Source organism: Stegostoma tigrinum, chromosome 5 (genome assembly GCF_030684315.1).
Source record: "Stegostoma tigrinum isolate sSteTig4 chromosome 5, sSteTig4.hap1, whole genome shotgun sequence".
NCBI classification, from domain to species: Eukaryota; Metazoa; Chordata; class Chondrichthyes; order Orectolobiformes; family Stegostomatidae; genus Stegostoma; species Stegostoma tigrinum.
In genome coordinates this window covers 22,617,251-22,630,293 of record NC_081358.1, presented here as the reverse complement: position 1 = coordinate 22,630,293, position 13,043 = coordinate 22,617,251, and positions in this window count along the sequence as shown.

Below are 13,043 nucleotides of genomic sequence, written 5' to 3'. Positions count from 1 at the left end.
TTTGGATAAGTACATGAATAGGAAAGGTTTGGAGGGATATGTGCTAATCTCAAGCGAGTGTGACTGGTCTGGTTTGGGAATATGGTCTGTGTGGACCAGCTCAACTGAAGGGCCTGTTTCTATGCTGTATGTAAGTATGGAAGAAACAAAGAATTGAATGAAGTTTTCAACAGCAGATGAGCAGAGACAGTGGTTAAGGCAAACAATGCTGTAGAGGTAGAAGTAGGCAATTTCATTGGTGAGATGAAGACAGGATTGGAAAAATCTTCATGAAATCAAATGTGGCAACAAGGTTCTGAACAACAAGGCTTAATCTCAGACGATTGCCAGAGATGGTTGGAGTTGATAATTCGATGGAGTTACATGGAGCTTAGAGCAGGGCTGAAATCAATAGCTTTCGTCTTCCCAATATTTAATTAAGGAAATTTCTGCTCACCCAAGCAGTTAAAAAGCAGATAAAACAGTTTACTAACTTAGCTAGAGTGAAAGTTTCAAAGGAGGTAGCAGTGAGCTAGAAATTGGTGTCACCAGTATGTCTGTGAAAATTGATTAGTTAGTTTTGATGTCACCAGTGCAGGCTGCTGATGAGAAAATACCAGGTGGCCGAGGATAGGTCATGATGGGGAGCAGAAGTAAGAGTGTGGGATCAAGAAAATACATTATCATAAGTGATGCTCCAGTTTCATTTAAATAGGTAATAATGGAATCAGAGAAAAGATGTCGCTGCCAGCTGACAACAGCTGAAATATTTTGGAAGCAAATGTCATAGTAAAATGATTCCTGACTGCTCACAACGGGCAAGGATGGCTATTAATGTGTACGTATACATGGTGCAAGTATTCCTATTTGATCAATTCTTGTGTATATTTAACACAGCCTGAGGATGTCTCTGAGACTCCAGCATACAGTGCTATCTCAACTGCGGAGGTGGAATTCACACCCAGAACAAGACTTCTAACTTTTCATCATCATTACAATCGTTTTGAAGTCCTTCGAACAGAAACAGCTGGAAATATCCAGAATACGTAACAAAGTGAGCAACCAAAGACTTCCTCATGATTTCTCTTGTTGCAAACTCCCTGAGCTGGTACAGAGCAGTAGCCCAGTGGGCTCCAAGTGAACAAAAAGTGCATTGTAATTTTCCATGCATATACAGTGCATAATTCAGGCTTTTCTAATTCATGATGTGGATTCATTGGGGTGGGAGGGGAAGGTGGAGGAAAATGAAAATCTCATGAGGATTAGTGCAGAACTCAATGTAAGAAGGAAAAAACAGACATGGTCTAACAATATTCAAGCTAGTCGGCAGTTGCAAATTAAATTTAAAATCATCAATTTTCCATGGACCTTTTCCAGTTCAATCAAAAGCAATAGACGCTATGGAGAAATGACAACTGTGGGTCAACTAGAAACCTTATCCAGGTCTTGATGCATTCTTGTATGATCTTAATGTTCATTTTGATTCATACGAAAACAAAAGCATTGAACTGAACATACAACAAACATATCACGACTTGTTGTTTTGTGAATAAATATATTTGCTCAATAGTTTTGCCAAGAATCTACTTATTTCAAACAGGTTTTCCTGCCTAAACCCAGGCTTCAATCCAGCCCAACAATGATTTGCGTAGGTCTGAAGTAAAAATCAAAGTGGCTCCCAGGAAGAAACAACGTAACGTGAACAAAATTCAAATAGCTAATTGTGGGTTATTTGGTAAAGGAAGCCCTGCTAGACAGTGAAAAGAAAATCTTCAGCATTTTTCTCACCATCTGTAGGCTTTCAAAAAGGACTAACTCACTTTAGATGTACCACCACATGAAATTAAATTTATTTTATATGTGATCATGAACTGCAAGAATCACTGTCAATATAACACAAACATGTTGTGTTCATTTTGAATAATAGCACTCCACAAAACAGCAATGGGTCTGTAGGAGAACATGATAATTCTGTCAGTCTTTCTTCTTCTCTGGCTAGGCTGTCTTGTTCTGCATTTCATTAGTAATGTATCATGGAAGACGCTAAAGCTTTTTTTGAAGTTTGAGGCATTTAAAACAGAATAAAACTATTTCCCAAGTTCAATTGTCATTAACCACTATGTCATAGGTGTGATTGTAGATTAGTCAAAAAGATCAACACTCCCCACCCATTAAAGTAAGCAAATGAAAGGAGGGATCACATTAAAGGAATCAAATGTGATCATTGTTCATGGATCAGGAAATAATGTGCAGCTTTCAAACAAATGAGACTGTGGCAGCTAAGGGTGCAACATTTTCAGCAGAGAAATGTATTTTGCTGCATTTTCCAGTGTATGCAAGCTGGAATATTTTGGCATGTACTTGTAGATATTTTATGAATAAAGTATATTTTTGAAATAATGTGAATGAGATTTTGGTTTTCCTATTGAGCTGATCTCTCCGCTAAGATGCTCACCCTTGTTGTTATGAGGGAGGAGAGAAGGGTCCTCTGATGTAACCATCTTACTCATCAACATTGGGCAAAGTATTGAAGACTTCAATGTTTTCAGTTTGTTACTGACTTCATTACAGTTGTCTTTTGTGCTGCTCATTGTCATGATGCGTTGTAGCATCAAGGTTATTCCCAGAATCCTTCTATCCAGCTGTCCCACCTTCACAATACATTTTGAATACTTGATTTTCACAGGAGATAATTGTACTTCGATACTTGGTTTTAACACAGAGAAAGTTTCTTACATTTTGTGATCTGCTTTTCTACCCAAGAAGGATCCCAAATGGCCATAAGTTTGCGCAGTCAGTGATACACTGCATTCTTGAGAATCTGATAGTTCTAGAGGAAACTTGCAGTCTTGACATAAGCTGCTGATATTCAATGTTTAATGGCTCATATTTGGGAACATTCTTTAACCAAGATACAGAAATGTGTGCGCATTATATGTGCACTGTACAGCCTACTACCCTTCTTCCAGAAGTCAGCAGAAATAGGTAAAATTCAACCCTGAACTTCCTTCCTATCAAGTATGGTAAATATATGACAAGACAATGTTATTGTCTCATCCCAGTCCACAGAAGTCATAAGACATTTAAAAGGAAACTTAGGCAAGTTAATATTTGAATTGTACAACCATGTGGAAGACCATATTACTGCAAAACTTGGAACAGCAAAGTGATCCAGTCCTTAATTGATTGTCTTGTTCAAAATAATTAGCTTTACTTGAAAGATGCACAATAAGTATAGAACTTTGAATGTCAACTTTAAATTTCAATGTAAGACTGCGCTCATTTCCATTGGTTATGCACATTGTTATTGTGGTGGCTCACTCAAGCTTGAGGGAAAATGATCTCCTCATGGTCTTCGATTATCTTTTAAGCATACAAAAGACTATTGTAGCCTCTTAAGAATTTGCCTAACATAATTTTATCATTTAGAGATTACAAAATACATTTTCCACTTTTAGATTGATTATTCGTACCTTCGATTAGATCAAAAACATGACTGTAGGTGAGCAGTCCTGGGGGGCATGATTAGGATTTGGAATTGTTGATGTGGTATATGTGGGGTCTGATTTTAGTTTCCAGGTCAGAGAAATTGCAGCTGTATGAACCCAACCTTTAAATATGGTCACACACAATTCTAATATTTTGTTCGAGATGACAGGTTGGTTTGGAAATTGGGACAGGAGACACAGGAGAAACTGAAAAGGCTGCCAGTGGTCATAATGGGCTGGGCAGAAAGCTTGACTTGGGTTTTCAGTGCTATAATGAACAATTCAAATAAAATAACAAAATATAAGAGATTCATCTCACCCTCACCCCTCATACCTCATGCCAACCCATAGTTGCTATACTTTCCCCATTTACCTACAGTGCTAACTCATCTACTATTAACTAGCCCACAGGAAAAAGATAAGTTCAGTTATGTGCAGCTCTACACTGAAGAATAAACACTATTTATAATACACTTTAAATCATAACAAAAAACATTTTAGCAAGTTTTGAGAAGATGTGTAGCTCAGGTTGAATTTCTGGATTTAAGTTTGCTCACTGAGCTGGAAGGTTAGTTTTCAGACGTTTCGGCACCTTTTTTTTATTTGAAAAAATATACTTTATTCATAGAATGTACAAAAAATAAAACATTTATACACCGACGAAGTCATGCAAGCCGCTCCGGGTTACCCAAGGGGTAAGTACACCAACTAAAGGAAAAAAAATAAAACAAAGAAGAAAAAAAACACAAAGCAAAGAAAATACCCCGGCAGTTGTCACCCCGCACAGTCCCAGTTGGCCCCCTGACCAGTTGGGGAAGGCGCCAGCTGGGCCCAGTTATCAGATAGGGCCCTTTTTGCTATTCTGGATGAGGGGCTTCATACCGTGGTCTTTCCCCACCATGCCTTGGCGGCGGCTGCCCCAAGCTTTAGCGCGTCCCTCGGCACATAGTCCTGGACCTTGGAGAGCGCCAGTCTACAACACTCGGTCAGGGTCAGTTCTTTCAGCTGGCAGACCAGCAAGTTGCGGGCAGACCAAAGAGCATTGATGGTCCTCCAGGCGCAGTTGATGTTGGTTTCAGTGTGCGTCCCCGGAAACAGCCCATGGAGCACGGAGTCCCGCGTCATGGAGCTGCTCGGGACGAACCTCGACAAATACTACTGCATCCCCCTCCAGACCTCCTGCGCATATGCACACTCCAGAAGGAGGTGATGGACAGTCTCATCCCCTCCACAGCCACTTCGAGGGCAGCGTGCGGTGGCCCAGAGATTCCGGGCATGCATAAAGGATCTCACTGGCAGAGCCCCTCTCACCACCAGCCAAGCAATGTCCTTGTGCTTGTTTGAAAGTTCTGGCGATGAGGCATTCTGCCAAACGACTTTGGCAGTCTGCGTGGGGAACCACACGACGGGATCCACCCTCTCCTTTTCCCGAAGGGTCTTAAGGATACTACGTGCTGACCACTGCCTGACGGCCTTGTGGTCAAAGGTGTTTCCCATCAAAAATTTCTCCACGAAGGACAGGTGGTACGGGATGGTCCAAATACTCGGAACGTTCCGCGGCAACGAGGCCAGGCCCATCCTTCGCAACGCCGGGGACAGGTAGAACCTCAGTAAGTAGTGACACCTGGTGTTTGCGTACTGAGGATCTACGCACAGCTTGATGCAGCCGCACACAAAAGTAGCCATCAGGGCGAGGGTGGCGTTCGGTACGCCCTTTCCCACATTTTCCAGGTCTTTGTAAATGGTGTCCCTGTAGACCCATTCCATCCTTGACCCCCAAATGAAGTGGAAGATGGCCCGGGTGACCGCAGCGGCGCAGGTCCAGGGAATAGGCCAGGCCTGCGCCACATACAACAGTACCGAAAGCCCCTCGCACCTGACAACCAGGTTCTTACCTGCGATGGAGAGGGACCGGAGCGTCCACCTGCCCAGCTTCTGCTTCAGTTTGGTGGTACGCTCCTCCCAAGTCTTAGTGCATGCCCCAGCTCCAGCAAACCAAACACCCAGCAACTTCAGGTAGTCTGTCCTGACGGTGAAGGGGATGAAGGAGCCTTTCGTCCCAGTTCCCGAAGAACGTGACCTCGCTCTTACCCCTATTGACTTTGGCACCCGAACCCAGTTCAAACTGGCCGCAGATGTCCAACAGCCAACTCACTGACTGACAATCGGTGCAGAAGACGGCGACATCGTCCATGTACAGGGAGGTCTTGACCTGAAGGCCTCCGCTGCCTGGGATAGTCACGTCCTTCAGGCTCACGTCCTTCCTGATGGATGCGGCAAAGAGCTCCACACAGCACATGAACAAGGCAGGAGAGAGCGGGCAGTCCTGCCTGACTCCAGATCTGATGGGAAAACTGTCCGATTTCCACCTGTTGATCGAGACTGCGCTAACGATGTTGGTGTAGAACAGCCGGATCCAATTGCGGATGCCCTCCCCGAACCCCAATTTGGAGAGGACGTCCCTCATGTAAGCATGACAGACCCTGTCGAAGGCCTTCTCCTGGTCCAGGCTGATGAGGCAGGTGTCCACCCGCCTGTCCTGCACGTAGGCGATCGTATCCCTGATGAGGGCGAGGCTCTCAGCGATCTTCCTGCCCGGCACAGCACAGGTTTGGTCAGGGTGAATCACTGACTCCAGGGCAGACCTGACCTGGTTGGCTATGAACTTGACCATGATTTTGTAGTCCACGTTCAATAGTGAAATGGGACGCCAATTCCTAATTTCTTCCCTCTCCCCCTTCCTCTTGTAAATGAGGCTGATGATGCCCTTCCTCATGTACTTGCACATTTCCCCTGCCTGAAGCGCACTATCGTACACCTCCAGCAGGTCCTGGCCGACCAGGTCCCACAGAGCGGAATACAGCTCGATTGGTAAGCCGTCGCTCCCAGGAGGCTTATTCCTCTCCAAGGACTTGAGGGCTCTGGTCAGCTCGTCAAGGTATACCAGCCGGTCCAGCCACTCCCTCGTGCTGTCGTCTAAGACCTCCGTGATGGACGACAGGAACGACTCGGAGGCCGTGCTGGCCGTGGGCTTCGTGTCGTACAGTCCGGCATAGAAGGATCTGCTGATCCTCAAAATTTCAGGCCAAGACGACGTCACCGAGCCATCGTCCTCCTTCAGCCGGCTAAGCACAGAGCTCTCTTTGTGCACCTTCTGAAAGAAGAAACGTGAGCACGTCTCGTCCTGCTCCACGGAGCGGATCCTGGACCAGAAGATTATCCTGGAGGCCTCCGCGGTGAAGAGCGAGGCTTGCTGGCCCCTCACTTTGCAGAGGTCCTCCATGACATCGACCCCCATCAACTGCAGAAGGAGCAGGTTCTGCACCCTTTTCTGGAGTCGTGACAGCTTTCCCCGCCTCTCTCTCGCCTTCCGAACACCCTTGAGGACAAAGAACCTCATGATGTTCTCCTTCACCGCCTCCCACCAGTCGCCCAGAGACTCAAAGAGGGGTTTCACGGTTCTCCAACGGGCGTACTCCCTCTTAAGGTCCTCGACGTTTTCTGGAGTCAACAGAGTCATGTTGAGCTCCCACGTCCCCTTGCCGGCCGGCTGGTCGTCCTGTAAGTGACAGTCGGCCAGCAGGACGCAGTGGTCAGAGAAGAACACCGGCTCAACGCCAGTGGACCTGACCAAGAACGTCCGTGACACAAACAGGAACCTTCCCGCTAAAATAAAGACCCACTCTTCTGTGGACCGAGAAGAGGAGAGCGGGCCTGTGTCGGAGGTAGAAGGAAGGCGTCAGGTTGGCTGTGCACCCTTGCAACCAGTGGATCTTAATGCTGGCTTCGGCCTAACACTGGTTCAGGAGAGCAGCCAACCTGCAACGATGGCTGCGGCAAGTGCTCGTGCCCCAGGTCAGGGGGTCCGGAACACCATCCGTGTTTCCGTAAAGAAGGTGGATGAAGGTGCACCTGTGGACCGCACCTTCTTCATGAAGAGGGTCCTGTTGGACTGTTGCGGGTTCACTGCTGCGGACTGCAGGATTTCCCCGGAGGAGGTTTTTGCGATGTGACCTTCAGGAGTGCCAAGCTTTGCGAGCGTTTCCTGGAGGTTTTCAAGGAGAAAGGAGATGAGGCCCCCCTCCCGTGTTGACCGCTGTCCCGCTGTTTGTGATGCCAGCGCAGAGGAGCCGTATGGTGACTGTACACATGTACAACCAGCATGTGCCAGCAGTTGATGTCCTGACCTTCCTTGGAAGGTACGTGAAGGTGGAAGGGGACCTAACTGACATCATGGACCCCTTTGGCATCTGGACCAGTAACAGGCAGGTCAAGGTGACGCTGAGGATGGGCGCGGACGGGAATGTCGTACACCCACCGTCCAGCTTCGCGATCAGCGGGAGCAAGGGCTACCTGACCTATGCAGGGCAACCTAAAGTCTGCCATGCCTGTGATAGATCAGGTCACGTGGCGGCCGACTGCAAAGCCACCATCTGCAGGAACTGCAGGGAGGAGGGACACCTTGCAAAGGATTGCCCACAAGAGAAAAGCTGCAGCCTTTGCGGGGAAGCGGGCCACCTCTATAGGGCATGCCCACGGCAGGGGACTACCTACGCCCAGGTCGCCAGCAGGGGCAATGCGGAGCAAGCCCCCCCCAGAGGAGACGAAGGCACCAGGGCCCTGCAAGGGCCCCGCTAATGTGCAGGAGCGCCAGGTCGTGCAGGAGGGCCCAGCCCCACAGGACGGACCCGAGGCCAGCAAAGTGCCCCTGCAGGCTCCACTCCCCCCCGACAACCCGGAGTCAATGGAGCAGGCGACATGTGACCAAGGGGAGTGGACGACGGTCCAGAAAGCGAGGAGGAAGGCGCACCGGCGGGCCCAGGCACCGCAACGATCAGGCGGGAAGAGGCAGCTACAGGGGGGCTATAAGAGCTCCTCTGACGAGGGAGATTCAGAAGAGGCCCGCCCAAATCAGAAGCTAAAGATCTCAAGGGAGAAGGAAAGCAGCACCCCGCTTCCAGGTGACGGGAGGCATCCTGAGGCTCCATCCGACACCCAGCCACACGCCGTCATACTCTCCATACCCCCGACGGGGAATGCCACCCGGAAGGCAGCACAGATGGTTCCCTGAGCCCGGAGAGTGTCCAGAAGTTAGGCCAGGCAGTGGGCATGAAGGGACAGATGGAGGGGCTGGACCTTGGACTTGGGGAGGGTGCTGCGGTCACTGCCCACATGGGGGTATGAGTTGCAAGCATTAATGTGCGCAGTGTCAAGTCCACCGCAAGATGGTTGTCCACACTGGCCTACCTGACCACCATCAAGGCGGGCCTCCTGTTTCTGCAGGAGTGCGGGATACCGCACCTCAGCAGGTACGGGAAATGGTCCGGCACCTGGACCTGTGGGCCTTCGATCTGATCGGGGGGTAACGACTGTCGGTCCTCGGGCCTGGCTATTCTTCTGCGCAACTTCACCATCTCTCAAGTTCAGGAGGTGGTGGGGGGGGAACGCCTCCTAGTGGCTGATGTTACCTACGGGAACACTCCCCTGAGGCTGATCAACGTGTACGCCCCAGTGGTACGGAGGGAGCGGTTGGCCAACCTGCAGCGGCTTCCACCCCTGCTGGCTACGTCCAGGCCGGTCATCCTAGGCGGAGACTTCAACTGCGTCATCGATGCAGATGGAAGATCCGGCGTGGGGACAGCGGATGGGGAGAGTCAGCTGGACGTCACGTCCGATTCCTGATGGGCACGGTGAAGGACGCCAAGCTACTCGACGTCTTCAGCCCCCCTGCAGACGGAGCACAGCGGAGATACACCTGGTCGCGGCCAGAAGGGTCTATCCGCTCAAGGATAGACTTCCTGTTTGTGTCACGGGCGTTCTCGGTCAGGTCCACCGGTGTAGAGCCGGTGTTCTTCTCTGACCACTGCCTCCTGCTGGCTGACTTTCACTTACAGGACGACCGGCCGGCCGGCAAGGGGACATGGAAGCTCAACACGACTCTGTTGACTCCAGAGAACGTCAAGGAGCTTAAGAGGGAGTACGCCGGTTGGAGAACCGTGAAACCCCTCTTTGAGTCTCCGGGCGGTGGGTGGGATACGGTGAAGGAGAACATCAAGAGGTTCTTTGTCCTCAAGGGTGTTCGGAAGGCGAGAGAGAGGCAGGGAAAGCTGTCACGACTCCAGAAAAGGGTGCAGAACCTGCTCCTTCTGCAGTTGATGGGGGTCGATGTCATGGAGGACCTCTGTGAGGTGAGGGGCCAGCAAGCCTCGCTCTTCACCGCGGAGGCCTCCAGGATAATCTTCCGGTCCAGGGTCCGCTCTGTGGAGCAGGACGAGACGTGCTCGCGTTTCTTCTTTCAGAAGGTGCACAAAGAGAGCTCTGTGCTTAGCCGGCTGAAGGAGGACGATGGCTCGGTGACGTCGTCTCGGCCCGAAATTTTGAGGATCAGCAGATCCTTCTATGCCGAACTGTAAACCGCGAAGCCCACGGCCAGCACGGCCTCCAAGTCGTTCTTGTCGTCTATCACAGAGGTCTTAGACGACGGCTAGAGGGAGTGGCCGATATCCCTGGACGAGCTGACCAGAGCCCTCAATCCTTGGAGAGGAATAAGACTCCCGGGAGCGACGGCTTACCAGTTGAGCAGTATTCCGCTCTGTGGGACTTGGTCTGCCAGGACCTGCTGGAGCTAGTGCGCTTCAGGCAGGGGAAATGTGCAAGTCCATGAGGAAGGGCATCATCACCCTCATTTACAAGAGGAAGGGGGAGAGGGAAGAAATTAAGAATTGGCGTCCCATTTCACTATGGAACGTGGACTACAAAATCATGGCCAAGTTCATAGCCAACCAGGTCAGGTCTGTCCTGGAGTCGGTGATTCACCCTGACCAAACCTGTGCTGTGCCGGGCAGGAAGATCGCTGAGAGCCTCACGCTCATCAGGGATACGATCGCCTATGTACAGGACAGGCGGGTGGACACCTGCCTCATCAGCCTGGACCAGGAGAAGGCCTTCGACAGGGTCTGTCATGCTTACATGAGGGACGTCCTCTCCAAATTGGGGTTCGGGGACGGCATCCGCAATTGGATCCGGCTGCTCTACACCAACATCGTTAGCGCAGTCTCGGTCAACGGGTGGGAATCGGACAGTTTTCCTGTCAGATCTGGAGTCAGGCAGGGCTGCCCGCTCTCTCCTGCCTTGTTCGTGTGCTGTGTGGAGCCCTTCGCCGCATCCATCAGGAAGGACATGAGCCTGAAGGGCGTGACTATCCCAGGCAGCAGAGGCCTTCAGGTCAAGTCCTGCCTGTACATGGACGATGTCGCCGTCTTCTGCACCGATCGTCAGTCGGTGAGTTGGCTGTTGGACATCTGCGGCCAGTTTGAACTGTCCTCGGGTGCCAAAGTCAACAGGGGTAAGAGCGAGGTCATGTTCTTCGGGAACTGCGACGACCGCTCCTTCATCCCCTTCACCGTCAGGACAGACTACCTGCAGGTGCTGGGTGTTTGGTTAGGTGGAGCTGGGGCATGCACTAAGGCTTGGGAGGAGCGTATCACCAAACTGAAGCAGAAGCTGGGCAGGTGGACGCTCCGGTCCCTCTCCACCGCGGGTAAGAACCTGGTTGTCAGGTGCGAGGGGCTTTCGGTACTGTTGTATGTGGCGCATGCCTGGCCTATTCCCTGGACCTGTGCCGCTGCGGTCACCCGGGCCATCTTCCACTTCATTTGGGGGTCGAGGATGGACCGGGTCCGCAGGGACACCATGTACAAAGACCTGGAAAATGTGGGAAAGGGCGTACCGAACGCCACCCTCGCCCTGACGGCTACCTTTGTGTGCGGCTGCATCAAGCTGTGCGTAGATCCTCAGTACGCAAACACCAAGTGTCACTACTTACTGAGGTTCTACCTGTCCCCGGTGTTGCGAAGGATGGGCCCGGCCTTGTTGCCGCGGAACGCTCCGAGTAGTTGGACCGTTCCGTACCACCTGTCCTTCGTGGAGAAATTTTTGATGGGAAACACCTTTGACCACAAGGCCGTCAGGCAGTGGTCAGCACGTAGTATCCTCAAGACCCTTCGGGAAAAGGAGAGGGTGGATCCCGTCGTGTGGTTCCCCATGCAGACTGCCAAAGTCGTTTGGCAGAATGCCTCATCGCCAGAACTTTCAAACAAGCACAAGGACATTGCTTGGCTGGCGGTGAGAGGGGCTCTGCCAGTGAGATCCTTTATGCATGCCCGGAATCTCTGCGCCACCGCACGCTGCCCTCGAGGTGGCTGTGGAGGGGACGAGACTGTCCATCGCCTCCTTCTGGAGTGTGCCTATGTGCAGGAGGTCTGGAGGGGGATGCAGTAGTATTTGTCGAGGTTCGTCCCGAGCAGCTCCATGACGCGGGACTCTGTGCTCCATGGGCTGTTTCCGGGGACGCACACTGAAACCAACATCAACTGCGCCTGGAGGACCATCAATGCGGTAAAAGACGCTCTTTGGTCTGCCCGCAACTTGCTGGTCTGCCAGCTGAAAGAACTGACCCCGACCGAGTGTTGCAGACTGGTGCACTCCAAGGTCCAGGACTACGTGCTGAGGGACGCGCTAAAGCTTGTGGCAGCCGACGCCAAGGCGCGGTGGGGAAAGACCACGGTATGAAACCCCTCGTCCAGAATAGAAAAAAGGACCCTATCTGGTAACTAGGCCCAGCTGGCGCCTTCCCCAACTGGCCAGGGGGGCCAATGGGGACTTTGCGGGGGGACGACTGCTGGAGTATTTTCTTTGCTTTGTTTCTTTTTTCTTCTTTGTTTTATTTTTTCCTTTAGTTGGTGTACGTACCCCCTGGGTAACCCGGAGCGGCTTCCATGACTGGGTAGGTGTATAAATATGTTTTATTTTTTGTACATCTTCTGAATAAAGTATATTTTTTCAAATAAAAAAATAGGTGACAAAACGTCTGAAAATGAACCTTCCAGCTCAGCGAGCAAACCCACACCTAGAATACATTTTGACAGCTAGTTGGCATGTTTGATACTGTTGATAGCTTTGATACAGTTACTTACAAGTTCATCACTAGCTCTTGAAAATACTTGGACAAAATTTGACAATTCTTGACAGTTTTCAAAAAGCAGTTCTAGAGAAGGGCCACTGGACCCGAAACACTAATACCACTTTCTCTCTCATAGATGTTGCCAGATCTTCTGAGATTTTCCAGAAATTTCAAACTTTGTTTTTCACACTTCTTAATTTCTGTAAAAAAAGTTAATGCTTCTTGACAGATCTTGATGAGTTTGGTTGTTTTTTACAGCTCTTAACAAGTTTGGCATTTTTTGACAAGTTTGATACTCCTAGACAGTTCTTGACATGTCTCACCCTTCTTTGGAAGTTTCACACATTTAAGAGGTTTATGTTTTTTTAAGCAAAATCATCTGTACTGTTAATAGGCACAAAGTACTCTCCAAGAGTGCCTGAATCCTCCAACCTGCCGAAGGATTGTATACAAAGGGATACCTGATCACTCCAAAGAGATGTTCTGGCTGGCTAAATGAAACTAGAAAGTTCAAAGAGTCAGTTTCTATGTTACAACAAAGCCAAAATCCTACTCCTGTAGAGGCAGCCAAAGCTTTCAGTGGCCAACTGCCTCCATTAAACACACAACCTGGC